General features: G+C 35.0%; 1 long non-coding RNA gene across 1 annotated transcript in view; it reads left to right on the top strand.

The window, feature by feature from the left end:
• The first annotated feature begins 290 nt into the window (after positions 1-290).
• LOC136386916 (uncharacterized) overlaps positions 291-18,867 on the top strand; it is a 478,497-nt gene continuing 459,920 nt past the window's right edge. The window contains exon 1 of the long non-coding RNA XR_010748051.1: positions 291-356. This is a non-coding gene — a long non-coding RNA (uncharacterized lncRNA). The remainder of the gene's footprint in view (positions 357-18,867) is intronic.

Raw genomic sequence — 18,867 nt, forward strand, 5'->3', positions numbered from 1 at the left:
TACCAAAAGGATGTAGGTTATCCCTTCTAGAAAGCAATGGTATTATATATGGGCATCCACTCACAGGTACAGGCATATGTCTGTGTTAGATGACTTATTGGAAGGCCATTACCTGTTAATGGCTCCTAAATTTGGCATGATGCAGGATACAGTCAGTTTTGGAGAAAACCTGTGTCCAGACCTGTAAATCTGCTCTTGACCTTGCTGTCAGATGCCATAAAACTAGGGTGTGTAAAAGTAGTTTTCTTAGTGACATTTTACATAGTGTTACTGATATTAAGTGTGATCTTTTCAGACTTTGGATGGAAAAACTATTCATGTGCAGGAAGTCAACAGACCGTGTATTGAAAGTGGTGGTAAGCGGAATGCACCAAGTTGTTCAAGAAACAGAGGTCAAGTGAGAGGTAAGAGATGTGGAAGAGGAAGAAGTGATGGAGCACAGAGGTGTCCCTCAGGTGGAGTACGTCTCCTAACGACTTAAGTGTAAGGATCAACAACCTGATGAGCTACAGCAGTTGCTTAGAGCATTATCCTGCTGTATCAAGGTGTGAACTTCATTCAGTTCCTGCTCAGGGCACATACAACATTGAAGCAGTGAATGGCCAAAGAAGTGGGTCAAGGAATCGCAGTTTGTCTCCACATAGGTAGATAGGTAGAGAAGTACACAGCTGGATAGAGAGATAGAGAGAGACATAAAGATGTGAATATAGATACAGAAATACAGATATATATCTTTGTCTTCCTCTACGTTTGTCTTCCGCTCTGCTGTGCTAAAAATCTTTCCTCATGAAACAATAGCAGTGAGAAGCAATAAGTTTGAATGTAAAAATTCTTCCATTGTTACTTTTATATTTCATAAGCAAAATAAAGTGAGATTTACTAGGTTAGGAATTAATGTTGACAATCAGAATGAATTCTGCATGCTATAGATTTAGTATAGTTATCAAGGTTAGTGAAATAGCTTATGTGCAAATGGTCATAATGACTTTGCATGAAAATACAAAAAATAAATAAATAAATAAATAAAAGCAAAATGGCAAAATGTAGCAACTCAAGGTTTTACCAAATTCCCAATAAAATATACAACTTTGACCAGTAACACACCCTACAGTGCCTCCAACAACACACCATATGTATATAATTCTGAAGGCTAATACACAGTCACCATTAACTCTGTGTCATTTTTGGATTATTTTCTTTAATTTTAACATTTTGTAGGGTTTTTTTATTATTTTGATATTTTTTCAATAGTTTTCTTTTCTTTACTTTTCATAGTTTTAAATTTTTTTATATATTTATAGTATTTTTTTTTGTATTTTTCTGAAGCTGGAAATGGGGAGAGACAGTCAGAGAGACTCCCACATGCACCTGACTGGGATCCACCCAGCATGCCCACCAGGGGGCGACACTCTGCCCACCAGGGGGCGATGCTCTGCCCCTCCGGGGCATCGCTCTGTTGCAAACAGAGCCACTCTAGTGCCTGGGGCAGAGGCCAAGGAGCCATCCCCAGCGCCCGGGCCATCTTTGCTCCAATGGAGCCTCGGCTGCGGGAGGGGAAGAGAGAGACAGAGAGGAAGGAGAGGGAAAAGGGTAGAGAAGCAGATGGGCACTTCTCCTGTGTGCCCTGGCCGGGAATTGAACCCGGAACTCCTGCACGCCAGGCCAACGCTCTACCACTGAGCAAACCAGCCAGGCCTATAGTATTTTTTAATTTAAAAAAATTTACTTGTTCTTCTGTTAGAGTTATTAAAAATACCACTCTCAAAGGTCTTTCAGAAAGAAGAAATTTAATACAAAAAAAAAAAATCCCATGGGAGCCTTGGAGCTGAAGGATAGAGAATTTAAAACTAAAGTTTTGAAAATACACAATGACGTGTGAAAAGACACCAGAAGGCAAATTAATTAATTAGCTCAGCAATCAGACAAGACAAAGAAATAAAAGGCATCCATATCGGAAAAGAAGAAGTAAAGGTATCACTTTTTGCTGATGATATGATCCTATACATCGAAAACCCAAAGGACTCCACAAAAAGATTACTAGAAACAATAAACCAATACAGTAAGTTCGCAGGATACAAAATTAACATACAGAAGTCCATTGCCTTTCTATATGCCAACAATGAAATATTAGAAAATGAACTCAAAAAAATAATCCCCTTCACGATTGCAACAAAAAAAAAAAAAAAAATACCTAGGAATAAACATAACAAAGAATGTAAAGGACCTATATAAAGAAAACTACAAGGCACTGCTAAGAGAAATAGAAAAAGACACAATGAGATGGAAAAATATTCCTTGTTCTTGGATAGGAAGAATAAATATAATTAAAATGGCCATATTACCCAAAGTAATATATAAATTTAATGCAATTCCCATCAAAATTACTATGACATTTTTTAAAGAAATGGAACAAAAAATCATCAGATTTATATGGAACTATAAAAAACCCCAAATAGCCAAAGCAATCCTAAGTAAAAAGAATGAAGCTGGGGGCATTACAATACCTGACTTTAAACTATATTATAGGGCCACAATAATCAAAACTGCATGGTATTGGCAGAAAAATAGACACTCAGACCAATGGAACAGAATAGAAAGCCCAGAAATAAAACCACATATATATGGTCAAATAATCTTTGATAAGGGGGCCAACAACACAAAATGGAGAAAAGAAAGCCTCTTCAACAAATGGTGTTGGGAGAACTGGGAAGCCACATGCAAAAGAATGAAACTCGACTACAGCCTGTCCCCGTGTACTAAAATTAATTCAAAATTGATCAAAGACCTAAATATAAGATCTGAAACAATAAAGTACATAGAAGAAGACATAGGTACTAAACTCATGGATCTGGGTTTTAAAGAACATTTTATGAACTTGACTCCAATGGCAAGAGAAGTGAAGGCAAAGATAGATGAATGGGACTACATCAGAATTAAAAGTTTTTGCTCAGCAAGAGAAACTGATATCAAAATAAACAGACAGCCAACTAAATGGGAACTGATATTTTCAAATGACAGCTCAGATAAGGGCCTAATATCCAAAATTTACAAAGAACTCATAAAACTCAACAACAAACAAACAAACAATCCAATAAAAAAATGGGAAGAGGACATGAACAGACACTTCTCCCAGGAAGAAATACAAATGGCCAACAGATATATGAAAAGATGCTCAGCTTCATTAGTTATTAGAGAAATGCAGATCAAGACTACAATGAGATACCACCTCACCCCTGTTAGATTAGCTATTATCAACAAGACGGGTAATAACAAATGTTGGAGAGGCTGTGGAGAAAAAGGAACCCTCATACACTGTTGGTGGGAATGTAAAGTAGTACAACCACTATGGAGGAAAGTATGGTGGTTCCTCAAAAAACTGAAAATAGAACTACCTTATGACCCAGCAATCCCTCTACTGGGTATATACCCCAAAACCTCAGAATCATTGATACGTAAAGACACATGTAGCCCCATGTTCATAGCAGCACTGTTCACAGTGGCCAAGACATGGAAACAACCAAAAAGCCCTTCAATAGAAGATTGGATAAAGAAGATGTGGCACATATACACTATGGAATACTACTCAGCCATAAGAAATGATGACATTAGATCATTTATAGCAAAATGGTGGGATCTTGATAACATTATACGGAGTGAAATAAGTAAATCAGAAAAAAACAAGAACTACATGATTCCATACATTGGTGGAACATAAAAACAAGACTAAGAGACATGGACAAGAGTGTGGTGGTTACCAGGGGTGGGGGGAGGGAGGATGCCAGAGGGAGGGAGGGAGAGATTTAGGGGGAGGGGGAGGGGCACAGAGAAAACTAGATAGAGGGTGACAGAGGACAATCTGACTCTGGGCGAAGGGTATGCAACATAATTTAATGAGAAGATAACCTAGACATGCTTTCTTTGAATATATGTACCCTGAATTATTAATGTCATCCCATTAACATTAATAAAAATTTATTAAAAAAATAAAAAAAATAAATAAACTCTGGACTGAAAAAAAAATTAATTAGCTCAGAAACCAAATTAATGAGTAAAATAGCTCTTAAAGAAGGTTGAAACTTTAAAAACAGAAATGAAGAACTCAATACATGAACTGAAAATGGAGGTAGCAGGTTTAGTAAATAATACAAGCCAGACAGAGGGAAGAATAAGTGAAATTGAAGACACAAAACTAGAGATGTTACAGAAAAAAAAAGAAGAGAGACTCATGAATTAAAAAGACTGAGAGAGCTCTACAGATATTGACTACCTGTATCAGAAATAGAAAAAGTGTGACATCAGGAAATGGCACCATGAGGAACGCTCCTGATTTCTCTCCTTAAAATTTCAACAAGTTCTTCAACCAGTGAAAGAAACGTCTATTCTTGGAGCATCTGAAAGTCTCAAGCATTGAACATGAATGTATGATTGAGTGAGAAGGTAACCAAATATATAATGAAACCTGTAGGAAATAATATGGAGAACAGAACACTTCGCCTTCCTCACTAACCTGAGCAAAGGCTGCTTTCACTTGGAACTGAGAGAGAGTGGGGTCTGGGAGCATGGAGGGAGCCAGGCTGCACCACAGACATCAAGTTGAGGAAAGAGTGGGCCTGTGGCTACTCAGTCCAAATGAGCAAACACCGGCTCCACACCCTGGCAAAGGTGAGTGAGTGGTGGCCCCCATTAGCCCTGATATTTTGTTCAGCCATGGTGGATAGTATGTGAGAGGTTCTTTGTAGGGCACCAGGAGTGGGTGTTGTGTTCCCAAACAAAGGGGCAGGTTCAGAGGCCTCTGCCTGGGCTATGACCAGAGACTCGGTGTGGTCCCAGCACCTTGAACAACAGTGTCTGTGGAGTGTGCAAAATTGAACTTCCCTATGCCCAAACTTCCCTGGGCAGGCTGGGCTCCTCACCTAGCCATTGAAGCTAACATCCTGGAAAATAAAAAATATGGAACCACTAGGGGGAGGTGGCGCAATTAGCTTGCATTCTGTCTCTAAAGCAGATCTGCAGATCCAATTGCTGAAATTAGCTTAACCCACAGTCTGCTCACCCCCAACAGAATTATGCAGCTCTAACTAACAAGATCTCTCTCAGCTTAGTGATAAAAAAGGTGTGATATTTATTAGTGCTTTTTACTATGCATGTAGGAGCAGGGGAAACTTCCTGTCAGTTGATACAGGGTGAAAAACACATTCCCATGAAACAAATCTCAGAGTACACTACAGAAGTTAGACAGGCTAGGCTGTAGGGTTTTTTTTTTTACAAGGAAGAAGCCTGCAGAAAGCAATACCATGGAATGCTAAGGCAAATTTAGATATACCAGGGGAACTGAACTGAATTCAACTCTCCCCCTACCTGATTAGGCTGCTGGCTAAGATGGGCAGAATTTTCATACTCAGGGCTATACATTAAAAAGAGGGATGTGGCAGCTTTTTAGACCTCCCGTTCTGTAGGCAGCAATTAGGGCATCTTATTACCAGCCAAAACAGTTTACAAAGTGCAAAATGCCTTGGGATAGTGGTTCCACAGAGTGCTGAGGCATACTGGACACATCTGGAAGCTCATAGAAATGCACCTTGAGAGCAATTGGCTCCCAGCTCCACCTGATTATGCTGCCGGCTCTGACTGACAGAGCCTTACCCAGAGCCTTGCACTGACTGGGGATAGAGTGGGGATTTTCCAGCTCTTTGAGCCTCTTACTCTCCAGGAAGAGGTAGCAGCAATCTCATAGTTGTATCATCAGGCTGCTAATTCAGGAAAAAGAGACTAGGATATTGACTCCAGGAAAATAGACTCTCTCATTGATGGAGCCGGCAAAGGCTAACAAGCCCCGACTACCAACAAGACTAAAACCAAATAAATTATATTGCCATAAAAACTCATCAACTGCAAATCTCTAAATAAGCATACCACAGGGGCAGAGCCTGGTGTACAGAGTCACTGACCATGAAGAAGGAGAAGGAAAAAAAGACAGAAAATAACCTCTCAAAATCAAGAAAAATCCACAGGCTTTATAACTTTTTCCATTTTTTATTTGTTTCTTTCATCTGCTTGCTTTATTTTTTTTCTACCACCTTAGGCGTTTCATTTACTGCCCATCTTATTTTTTTATACTCTTAAACTACATTACCCATAAGTGTTCCATTTCTCATTTTCTTTCTTTCTCTCTAAGAGGGTTACACTCCAAAACACTTAATTTACTCTCTCTCTTTTTCCTTTTTCTTTTTTCTTCTTTTTTTTGTCCTTTTTCTTTATTGTCTTTCTCTATTAGTTTCTTTTGTTTTGTTTTTTTACTTTTTTTTCCCATTCAATTATCTGTTATGAACAAATTATTTATTTGGGACTCAAATTTTTCTTTTTGGCATTTTCGGTGCTTTTTACTTCACTTTTTACTTAGCATTCCTTCCCAAACCTGGCTCTACATTCTATCTAGTTTTTGCTCTACTTAATAAAATACTAAATTTTTTTTGTTTTCTGTTATTCTTCTCATTATATCTCTCAGTTGAGTATCACTTAAAAGCAAATCATTATATTCTTGACCCCAATTTTCCATTTATACATTTTGTGAGTCCCTACCTACTTTTTTGCCCCTTAAACATTTCTCCCCAACAGAAGCCCTATGTTATATGTAGTTTTTGTTCCATTTAGTACAACATAATTCACAGTTTATCATGATAATTTTAAAGGAGGAAGTGAGAGAAGAATAAAAAGAAATAATAATTTTTTTTCATTCTTTTCTTTTTTTACTTTTTATTCTGTATTAATTCTCACTAATGCTATCAATAAAACTACCCTCAGATGCCATTAAGGAAAAAAAATCAAATATCATGAATACAAAAGAAAGACATGTAGCATAGATAAATGAGGAAAACTCTATGGAGAAAAAAAATTAATATATTGGAAACACTGGAGATAAATAACAGAGAATATAAAATAGAAATCCTAAAAATACTCAGAGATATCAATAAAACAGAAAGTCAATTTATGAAGCTCAGAAAAAAACTCAACAAACACAAAGAATATATTACCAAGGAAATTAAAGCTATAAAAACAAATCAAACAGATGAAAAACTCAATTCATGAAATGTAAATAAGGTAACAAGCTTAGCTAACAGAACAGGCCAGATAAGAGGTAAGATTAGAGACATAGAAAACAAGGAACTTGAGTCACAACAGATAGAAGAAAGAGACTCAACAATTAAAAAAAATAAGAAAGCCCTGCAGGAATTATTCGATTCCATCAAAAGAATAACATAAGAACAATAGGTATATTAGAAGGAGTAGAGAGAGAAAATGGAATGGAGAACATATTCAATCCAATAATAAACGAGAATGTCTGAAACCTGTGTAAAGAACTAAAACTCAAATTGAAGAAGCAAACAAAACACTGAGTTTTCTTAACCCCAACAAATCTACTCCAAGGTACATCATAATGAAATTGGACAAACCAATGACAAAGAAAAACTTCTAAAAGCATCCAGAGAAAAGAAGAATACAACATATAAACAAAGGCCTATTAAAACATCATCAGATTTCTCAGCAGAAACTCTACAAGGTAGAAGAGAGTGGACCCCAATATTTAAAGTCCTGAAAAAAGGAAACATTCAGCCAAGAATACTATACCCATCAAAAGTATCCTTCAAATATGAAGGAGAAATAAATACACTTACAGATACAGAAAATATGAGGGAATTTATCCTCAGAAAAACCCCACTCCAGGAAATACTAAGGGGTTTTCCAACCAGATATAAAGAACATAACAAAATAAAACTACAAGTTAAAGCTCCACCAAGAACACAATAAAACCAAATTTAAACTGTGACAACAAAAATATATAAAAAGGGGAAAGAACAGAGATTAACAATAGCAAAGGATGATGGAGTGCAGAAGTACTCATAAGATAGGGTACTACAATGAACATGGCAAGTATACTTTTAATTACTTAATGGTAAACACCTTTGGAAAAATGACCACAGAAGGACATGACTTAAAAAAGGTAACAACAGAAAAAAGAAGAATGGAATACAGCCAATCAAAAACAAATAATAGTAAAACAAAAGAGAAGAATCAAACAAGATACAAAAGTAACAAAAGACATTTATGAAATGGCATTATGGAACCCACAAGTGTCAATAATTATAAGAAAAAAACACAGAGTGGCAGAATGGATAAAAAAATAATCCAACTGTGTGCTGTCTACAAGATACACATCTAAGCAACAAGGATAAAAACAAATTGAAAGTGAAAGGCTGGAAAACCATACTTCAAGAAAATAACATCCAAAATAAAGAAGGTGTACCAATACATATATCTAATAATGCTGTCTACAAGACAGTAAATGTAATCAGAGACAAAAATGGTCATTTCATAATGACTAAGGGGACACTGAATCAAGAGGACAAAACAGTTCTTACTACATATGCACCAAACCAAGGAGCATCAAAATATATAAGATGGTACTTATTGACCTAAAAACAAAAACTGACAAAAATACAATCATACTTGGAGACCTCAATACACTTCTGACAGCTCTAGATCATTGCCAAGGGTTTGATCATCCAAACAAAAAATCAATGAAGATATATTGGTCTTAAACAAAACACTAGAAAACTGGATATGACAGAAATCTACAAGACATTTCATCCTACGGAGACAGAGTATACATTTTTATCTAGTGTATATGCAACATTCTAAAGAATTGACCATACATTAAGCCACAAAAATAACATAAGCAAATTGAAATAGTACCAAGCATATTTTCTGATTATGAAGCCTTAAAATTAGAATTCAGCTGAAAAAAAGAGGGGAAAAATACAAAATATGAAAATTAAACAACATATGTTTAAGAAATGAATGGGTCAAAGAAGAAATAATTGCAGAGATTAAAAGATATATACAGACTAATGAAAATGACAATACTATATATCAGGATCTCTGGGATGCAGCAAAAGCAGTCATAAGAAAAAAGTTCATATCACTTCAGACCTATATGAACAAACAAGATAGAGCCTCCAAAAACCACTTAACTTCTCACCTTAAAGAACTAGAAAAAGAAGAACAAAGACAACACAAAACTAGCCTAAGAAAAAATATAATAAAAATTAGAGTTGAAATAAATAAAAGAGAGAACAAAAAACTTTAGAAAAAATTAATAAAACAAGGAGCTGGTTCTTTGAAAAAGTCAACAAAATTGACAAACCCTTGGCAAGACTTACCAAAAAAAAAAAAAAAGTAAAAAAGAAAGGACTCATATAAACAAAATCCAAAATGAAAGAGGAGAAATCATCACATACATCATAGACATACAAAGAACTATTGTAAAATATTACAAAAAACTATATGTCAGCAAATTCAACAATATAGAAGAAACAGATAAATTCCTAGAACAATACAACCTTCCTAGACTGGGTCTTGAAGAAGCAGAAAGCCTAAACAGAGCAATTAGCTAAGAGGAAATAGAAAAAAATATTAAAAACCTCCCCAAAATAAAAGTCCTGGCCCAGACAGTTTTAATAGTAAATTCTATCAAACATTCAAAGAAGTATTGGTTCCTATTCTACTCAAAATATTTCAAAAAATTAAAGAAGAAGCAATATTCCAAACGCATTTTATGAGGCCAACATAACTTTTGTACGAAAACCTGGCAAAGAACTCACAAAAAAAGTAAACTACAGACCAATATCTCTAATACAGATGCTAAAATACTAAACAAAATACTAACAAATCAAATCAAACAACATATTAAAAAATAAAACAGTATAATCAAGTGTGATTAATTCCAGAATCTCAAGGATGGTTCAAAGGACATAAAACAGTCAATGTAATACACCATATCAACAAAAAAAGGAACAAAAAACATGTGATCTTATCAATAGATAAGAAAAGGCAGTTGATAAAATACAACACAACTTTATGTTTAAGAAACACAACAAATGTGTATATAAGAAAAATATCTCAACATGATAAAGGCCATATATGATAAATTATCAGAAAACATTATATTAAATGGCATAAAACAGAGGATTTTCCCCTTTAAATTAGGAACAAAACAAGGTTATCTACTCTCCCTACTCTTATTAATGTGGTGCTAGAACTTTTATCCAGCGCAATCAGACAAAATAAAGAAATGAAAGACATGCATATAGAAAAAGAAGAAGTAAGGTATCACTTTTCGCAGATGATATGATCCTATACATTGAAAACTCCAAAGATTTCACAAAAAGATTACTAGAAACAATAAACAAACAGTAAGGTCATAAAATACAAACTTCATATACAAAAGTTTATAGCCTTTCTATATGCCAACAATGAAACATTAAAAAAGAAACTTTAAAAAATAATCTCCATTATGATTGCAAGAACAACAAAAAAATACTTAGGAATAAACATAACAAAGAATGTAAAAGATTTATATAACTAAATCTACAAAGCATTGTTAAGAAAAATTGATAAAAAATACAATGAAATGAAAAAATATTCTTTGTTCTTAGGTAGAAAGAATAAGTATAATCAAAATGGACATATTACCCAGAGCAATATACAAATTTAATGCAATTCTCATCAAAATTCCAATGACATTTTTTAAAGAAATGAAACAAAAAATTATCAGATTTAAAAAACCCTAAATAGCCAAAGCAATCCTAAGGAAAAAGAATGAAGCTGGGAGCATTACAATATTTGACTTCAAATTATATTATACAGCCATGACAATCAAAATGGTATGGTCTTGGCCAAAATATAGACACTTAGACCAATGGAACAAAATAAAAATTCCAAAAATAAAACCACATATATATTGAGAAAAAAAAAAAACTCTTCAACAAATGATGCTGGAAAAACTGGAAAGCCACATGAAAAAGAATAAAACTTGACTACAATTTGTCCCCTTTTACTGAAATTAATTTAAAATATATCAAAGACCTAAATATAAAACCTGAAACAGTAAAGTACATAGAAAAACATGTAGGTAAGAAACTCATGGACCTTGGTTTTAAAGAGCATTTTATGAATATGACTCCAAAGCAAAGGAAGTGAAGGCAAAGATAAATAAATGGGACTACATCAGACTAAGAAGTTTTTGCTCAGCAAGAGAAAGTGACAACAAAATAAAGAGACAGCCAACAAAATGTGAAATGATATTTTCAAACAACAGCTCAGATAAGGACATAATATCCAAAATATACAAAGAACTCATAAAACTCAAAAACAAACAAACAAACAATCCAGTAAAAATGGGAAGAGGACATGAACAGATACTTCTCCCAGGAAAAAATTCAAATGGCCAACAGAGATTTGAAAAGATGCTCATCTTTGTTAGTTATTAGAGAAAGGCACATCAAAACTACAATGAGATACCACCTCACACCTGTTAGATTAATTCTTATCAAGATGACAGGTACTAGCAAGTGTTAGAGAGGTTGTAGAGAAAAAGGAACCCTCATTCACTGTTGGTGGAAATGTAAAGTAATACAACCATTTGGAAGAAAGTATTGTGGTTCCTCAAAAAACTGAAAATAGAACTACCTGTTGACTCAGCAATCTTTCTTCTGGGTAAGTACCACCAAAACTCAGAGAAATTGATACATAAAGACACATGTAGCCCCATGTTCATTGCAGCATCTTTTAGTGGCAAAGACATGGAAATAACCAAAAAGTTCTTTAATAGATGACTGGATAATAAAGATGTGACACATATACACTATGGAATACTACTCAACCATAAGAAATGATGACATCGGATCATTTACAACAAAATGGTTAAGTCTTAATAACATTATACTGAGTGAAATATGTAAATCAGAAAAAAACTAAGAACTATATGATTTCATACATAGGTGGGACATAAAAACAAGACTAAGAGACATGGACAAGAATGTGGTGGTTACTGAAGGGGGGGTGCTGGATAAGACAGAGAAAAAGAGTGGAAGGGGAGAGGGAGGGGCACAAAGAAAACTAGATAGAAGGTGACAAAGGACAATCTGACTTTGGGTGATGGGTATGCAACAGAATTCAATGACAAGATAACCTAGACATGTTATCTTTGAATATATGTATCCTGAATTATTGATGTCACCCCATTAAAATTAATAATTTTTTTAAAAAAAGAAGTAAGCACACAAAATGCCATAAAAAATTTTCAATTTAAAATAAAATAATTTGTTTTGTGGTTGAGATTCTATTGAGAGAAAAATTGAAAGAGAAAAGAAAAAACAAGAAGGAGAGAGAAAAAAAATAAGTTCTTTGCAATGTAACACTAAAAAAAGTGAATGGAAAATGTAATAGCTATGGGCATAAGGTTCAAAATGAAAAAAAAAGAAGGAAATGTAGAGATGATAAAATGACCAAGGTGGGAGAGAGGAAATAAAAGATAAAAAATACAAAAAAAAATGTAAAAAGTTATAAAGACAGTAGAATTTTTCTGGTTTTGAGAGATTATCCTCTGCCTTTTTTTTTCTTCTCTCTGTTTTTGGCCAGTGGCACTGTATCCCAGGTTCTGCCCCTGTAGCACTCTTAGGCTGAGATTTTCAGTGATGACATAATCTAGGCCTCTGTCTCATTGGTAGGCGAAGCTTGTCAGCATTTGCAGGCTTTGACAATTGGAGACTCCATTTTTTGTGAGGCTCTTCCTAAATTTCTCTTTCTTACCAGAATTCTTGGGATCCAGCCTTGAAGTTGCCCCTGCCACTGCCTAGAGAGCGAGAGGCTCTATAAGCTGCCAAATTTAACCATTTTCCTGCTCAAAGCAGGGTTCTGGGTAAGGATTTGCCAGCCAGATATGCCAGCGTAATCAGGCAGGGCTCTGAGGTGATTGCTTTTCAGGTGTCTTTCTATGAGCATCTGGCCATGTCTTGTATGCCTCTGCATGCTGCATGTCTACTCTCCCTAGGATTTTTTCATTTTGTAATCTGTACTTGCTGGCAGAAAGATAACTCAGTCACTGCTCACAGAGCAAGAAGTCCTAAAAGCTGCCAAGTCTCTCCTTCAGGTTTGTTCAAATCACAGCCCTGTGTATGAAAGTTTGTCAATCACAGCCAACATTTCAAGCAGGCAGGGGAGTAAGATGATTTCTGGTTCTAGTTAAATTTCCCTCAACACTCCACAATTTGCTCTTCACAGGCTTTTCTCTTGATGAGAAGCCTACAGCCCAGCCCGCCCAACTTTTGGAGTTTTCTGAGGTCTGTTCTGTAGGACTGTACTTTTAAACCTGAACTGGTGGCTGAAAGTTGCCCCAGAAACTACCTGCCAAGTAAGAGGCCCTGAGAACTATCTAGTTCCTCCTCTGTGTCTCCTTAAATTGCAGGCCTGGGAAAGAAGGTTTTGTCAGCCAGAGCCACCAGTGTAAACTCACAAAGAATTTTGCAAACTGTAGATCAGGCTCCTTTCAGCAGTTAGCAGAACTGCTCTTCATAGGCTGTCTGCTTGCCCTTCCCCGCACCACTTTCAGTTCTCTTTCTCAGGAATGTGCTCTGTTTGAAGGTATGGCTGGCAGAGGCACCATACCTGTAGGAAAGCTGGATCTCTGCACACTTCCTGCATGCTACTGTTTGGGGCACCAAGATTATACAGAGATTTTGGTCACAGCCCACGCAGAGGGCCACTGCTGACAGTCTCTGACACAATCCCTTTGTCTGGAAATGCAGGCAAAAATGGCCAAACCACTCCTTGGATCCTCATGCACACTGCCCGCACTCGCCAATCAGGTGACAAGTATAAACAATGCAAGTGCTCACCCACCTCCACTGAGTACTGTGACTGAATGGTTTTAGCTCCACATGGGTTGAGCCACGGGCCTACTTTCTCTTTGGCCTGAATGTTTCTGCCATAACCCAGCTTTTTTGTGCCCATTGTTCTCTCATTCTTTCAGTTCCAAGTGAAAGCAGCCATTTCTCAGGTCAGTGAGGAAAGCAGTATACTCCATTCTCCATCTTATTTTCTTCACAATTGATGATATAATCATCCACCTTTTCACCCAATCATATTTTTTGATGTGTTTGTATTTCAGATGCTCCTGTGATTATTTCTCTGTCTCTAGTTGTTGAATTTGTTGAAATTTCAGGAAGAGGTTTGGGAGCAGCCCTCATTGCACCATTACTCTGACATTACTTTATAATTTCTAACTAATATTGAGTGCCTTTCCTACTGGCTATGAGATCTTGGATAAAAATGCATATCCATTATTAGACCTAATATTAATGGGCAAGCTAAATTTGGAAATAATTTTATATAGTAATTTCTTAAACTGTTACTGTTATCTTATTTCTAGTAGGAAAGTCTTCTACCTACCTGTCAATTACTTTAGTAAAATGCATTTCTAAATGTTCACCTGGGAATGTTTTCCTCTGCATGTTTCTCTCTCTATTTTTTTTTTACATTGATTAGTATTTTTTTGGACACAAACTAAACGCACGGACATTATTTCTTTTTTACTAGATTCTAAGTCTGACTTTTCTAATTATTTTTTTCTTATTCTTAATTGTCCCTTTCCTACTGAAAAAGTCTTTTCTAATTTGTTGCAAATAAAACTTTGCCAACCTGTTTTTTTTTAAAGTTACAAAAATTTTCTAAAACACCATTGGTTTTAGGGCTACATTATTGGTAGCATCATCTGCTGTGTGGTTTTTCTAGATTTTCTATAGTATCATCCTCTTTAAGTGCTGGAACAGAGGGTGATGTCCACAATTTAAGGGGGAAAGTGTTCTTCATTCTTTGCATGAGGATTTGAGGCTCAGCTTTGTTAGCCCTTAAGCCTCTCCAGAGGGCCCCTTTCCAACTGTGCATATCTTAGGTTGTTCCTGCCTTCAGGAATCTTACCCTTCATTGACTAACCAGCCATCTTACAGGCCAAACAGAGCAAGTTATGTGAGGGAGGGAGCAGCAACGTTTCTTCTAAAATGCATAGATTTTTAGCAGCGGATGTTTTAAAATTTAAATTTTTAAATTTAAAATTTAAAAATTTATAATACATTTTTTTTCTATGTTCTAGAGCTGAATTTTATTTAAAGCCTAAGTTGACTGCATTAGTATCTTTTGGCGCCGCTAGGTCTAGAGGTGCATAGACTCTGTAACCTGCCTATAGTCTAAATAAACTGCGGGGGTCTTCTGAGGATCCTGAATAACTTCTGACACCTTAGACAAACTTATTTTATATATGCCTCAAGTTCTAATGATCTAGTAAATGTACTAGATGAAATGACTATTTCATAAAATAAAGCTTACACTCTACTTAAATACAACCCTTTTACATTTTAAGAAATCATAACTTTTTTATGCTGTAACTTTATGTACATTAACAGATAATGTATAAATGTACAAGAGAAACAGGTTTCTGTTTACATATTTAGCCCTTCTAATCTGGTCACAAAACTTAAATGTTTGAAATTCCTCCCTTTGGCTATGTGGTAGTATGATTATCTTGACTATCAGATGAAATTGCTATTGTTCTTATGCCACCTTAAATTAGCACCCTGCTTTTTAAATTGAGTAGAACTATGAGGGCTTTAAATATGATTTTTTCATAGGAAATATTAAGTATAATCAGAGCAGTTTCACCACTTTAACTTTTACCAATGTACCATTCACTTAGCTGATTAACAACTGAAGTGTGACAAGGTGGTAAATCAGTTGGAGGTTCAGTATTATGTCTCCAGAGTTCTCTTTTCTACTTATTATGTTGAGAATTCATTTTTTATGCTAATAAATAGAAATATTTGTCACTCTGGGTTTGGTGACCTAACATTGATCAATTAACAGTTACTGAATTATTACATTAATAATCATTATATATTCTTAATATTTAAGCTAAAGTTTCAATATCACAGGTCAATAAAAAAGCAAATAAAAAGAAAAATTAACAAAAAACACTTGAAATAACATACATTTCTAACATAAAAAATATTTTTTCTACAATAACAGATCCTTGGTACAAAAAAAAAAAGTCTTTGTATTTGGCAGGCTAAACAATTTTATATGCCTTATTATTAGTACAAACTTAGTACAATTTTCAATAAAAGGATTGTAAACTGCTATTTCTGATAAACCACTGAATTACAGAGAAAATTAAGGTCAAAATGTAGTCACTATTTTGTAGCTACCTAGCTGGAAAAGAGATGTTAACCCACTTTTTGACCTACAGTGCTATACAATATTAAGTCAATATAAGAGCTGGGGTAGTGAACTCAAAGAACACAAATTCTACAGTTTCAATTTCTCAAGAGTCAAGTATTCTAGTATACATAAGGTCCTCAATTTTCTCAGGGGTATAGTAACTCTATAATACCTTAAATCTTCTCCTCTGGTATGCTTTTTCATTAAAGTGGGGATTTCCTGGTGACAAAGCAAAGGAGGGTGGGTGCTATAGCAAGGCAGTGGTAGCCTGCCTCTAGCTTACTGGTTGTTATTTTTGTCTTACTAAGCAGTAGAACAGCCCCTTAACTAAGAAAGAGGCTTCTATGTTATATAATATAAGGGAGTCAGTTAGGGTGCCTGGGATTATCCTTGCCCAAGTGAGAGAGGTAGGTGCTTGGACCTGTTATGGAAACAGCAACTTTATCCAAGATTTTTTCTGTTTTCCACTACTGCTCATGCAGGCAGCTGAAGGCTGCCTACTCTTTTCTTTCTTGTTATAAAGTACCATACCCCAGATTTTGAAAGGCACCATACCTTGTTTCATCAGGTTTATGTACAGACAAGTCCAGATGAATTTTAAAAGTTTTATTTAAGAAGGAGATTTACTAAATATTCTGGTCACATATGCCCAACAAAGGGCAACAGACAAATATCATGTGCTAGCCCAAAAAATATTTCAGGTACTGTTTATATACCCTTGATTGCACGCAGGTGGGGGAGAGCATAACATCATGATACAAACTGACATTTGTTTTGGGGATACACAAAGATATTAAGACTTTCAATGTTACACAATCAAAAAGGTATACAAATCTTTTAGGGTTCATTTTTTGTCACTAGACTTGAGGAATGTTACTCTCAAGTTTCCAGGAAAAGGGAGAAACTACAATCAATGTAATGTGGTATGTAAATTCTGTCTCCTATTGAAAAATAAGTCTCTCAGTTAACCTTTATTTCAGATTTAAATGTAAGTGACCCATTGTTCTTGCACACCAGAAATTCTATGTTCTTCTTTCTCCTCTCCCTACAGAAAGGATGGTACAGGAAAGCCTGACCTGTTCTCTTAGTATGTCAATATTAATTTTGCAGCTTTTTGGTACCTTACAATAATCCCCACTAATTTTATTTTTAAATCAAATATTTGACTTAATTTATTGAAGAACATGAAGCTGTTATATAGGTTAATTAATTTACAACATTTTACAGACACTTAACAGACAGCATTAATATAAATACAGTTCACTAAAAAATAAATTTTACTAATTGATTACCTCTAAACTGTACAAATCTTTTACTACTTACCTAAACTATTTGTCTTTATAAAAAATTTTACTTTTATTTACAACTCTTCATTTTAAAACTTTTAAGCTTTAGTGGCAATGAGATTGGCTTTCTTTTTACCCTAGTTTTACTTTTTCTTAAAGTGTGATTAAAAGGGATCCCTTAGTAAGTTTCTTCATACATTTGCAGTGTGGATATCAACCAGCTTTCAGTTTGTGGTTGGAGTAGAGCATGCTATCATTCTCAGGGTTAACTTATAATGGATGGTGGTGTCAGTCTCTGCTGTCAACTAGGGTACCACTGTTGGGCCTGCAGGCTTCAACCAGCTATGGTGGAAACAGGAGAGCATTATTTCTACCTTGGCAGCAGTGGTAGTTGTCAGGATTACAGTGTGTGGACCCGTCCATGTAACAGTCAGTCCTTGTGTGAAGTACTGATCTCCTGTTAATGTTGGAAGTGCCTCTCATACTGTCTTTTAAACAGTTTGCTGTGTAACACGTAAATCCTAAAAGTACTTAAGGAAGGGATGGGTATGTTTTCTTTACAATTTCATTTGGTATTAAATTTGCCCTGAACATTTTCATACCTGTGGCACAATATATTTTCAAATTAGCTTCTAATTAATATTGGGATAATTTCCTACTATCTTTAAGAATGGAATCAAATGCAGCCCAATGAGAGATCTAACCCGAAAAAATTATATATAGTACTTTTCTAACAATTGTCAATTATTTTATTAAAGTCTATATTTAAATGTTTACCTGAAAAAATTCCCTTCTCTTTTTGTTTCTCTTTATAATTTTCTTATATTGCCTAGTATTCACTTGCATACAAACAAAATAAATTCTAAGTTCAGCTTCTCTAATTATCCATTTCTTATTGGCAAAATCTTTTTTTAATTGGTTTCAAATATACCTTTTGCATTAAGGGTTTCCAAAACCCCACTGGTTTTGGGTATCATCTTTCTACTCATTGAAATTTCTAATTCCTATGTTCCGATTTAGTCAGACTAAAATATGTAAAATAAACAATAAAATTAAAACAGCTAATGTTAACAAATACTAAAACTAGCATCCTAATACAATAAAATGGCCAAAGCTTACTTGATTATTAAACAAAACTAAGTTCTAGCCAATATAACAGAATTTAAAATAAAAATTTTATAGTCTTAAATGTCCTTAACATGTTAATGTAATTTCAGTAAGTCTATGTTGACACCATTACTGCTTTATATTATTTGCATTTGCAAATCAATGTTTCTTCATATTGAGAAATGTCCTAAAGAGCAGGAGTCACATATATTCAGGAAAAGTCCACAAGGCACTGGAGTTGTGCTCACACTCTACACTCTGCAGCTAGAGTCCACATCCTAATGACCATTGCTTTTAGCTAGAATTAGGAGCAGTTCCCAGCCTAAAATAGGCATGGGGACATTGAGACAAAAGGAATAATGGAGAC

This window comes from Saccopteryx leptura, unplaced genomic scaffold (assembly GCF_036850995.1).
Source record: "Saccopteryx leptura isolate mSacLep1 unplaced genomic scaffold, mSacLep1_pri_phased_curated manual_scaffold_21, whole genome shotgun sequence".
NCBI lineage: Eukaryota > Metazoa > Chordata > Mammalia > Chiroptera > Emballonuridae > Saccopteryx > Saccopteryx leptura.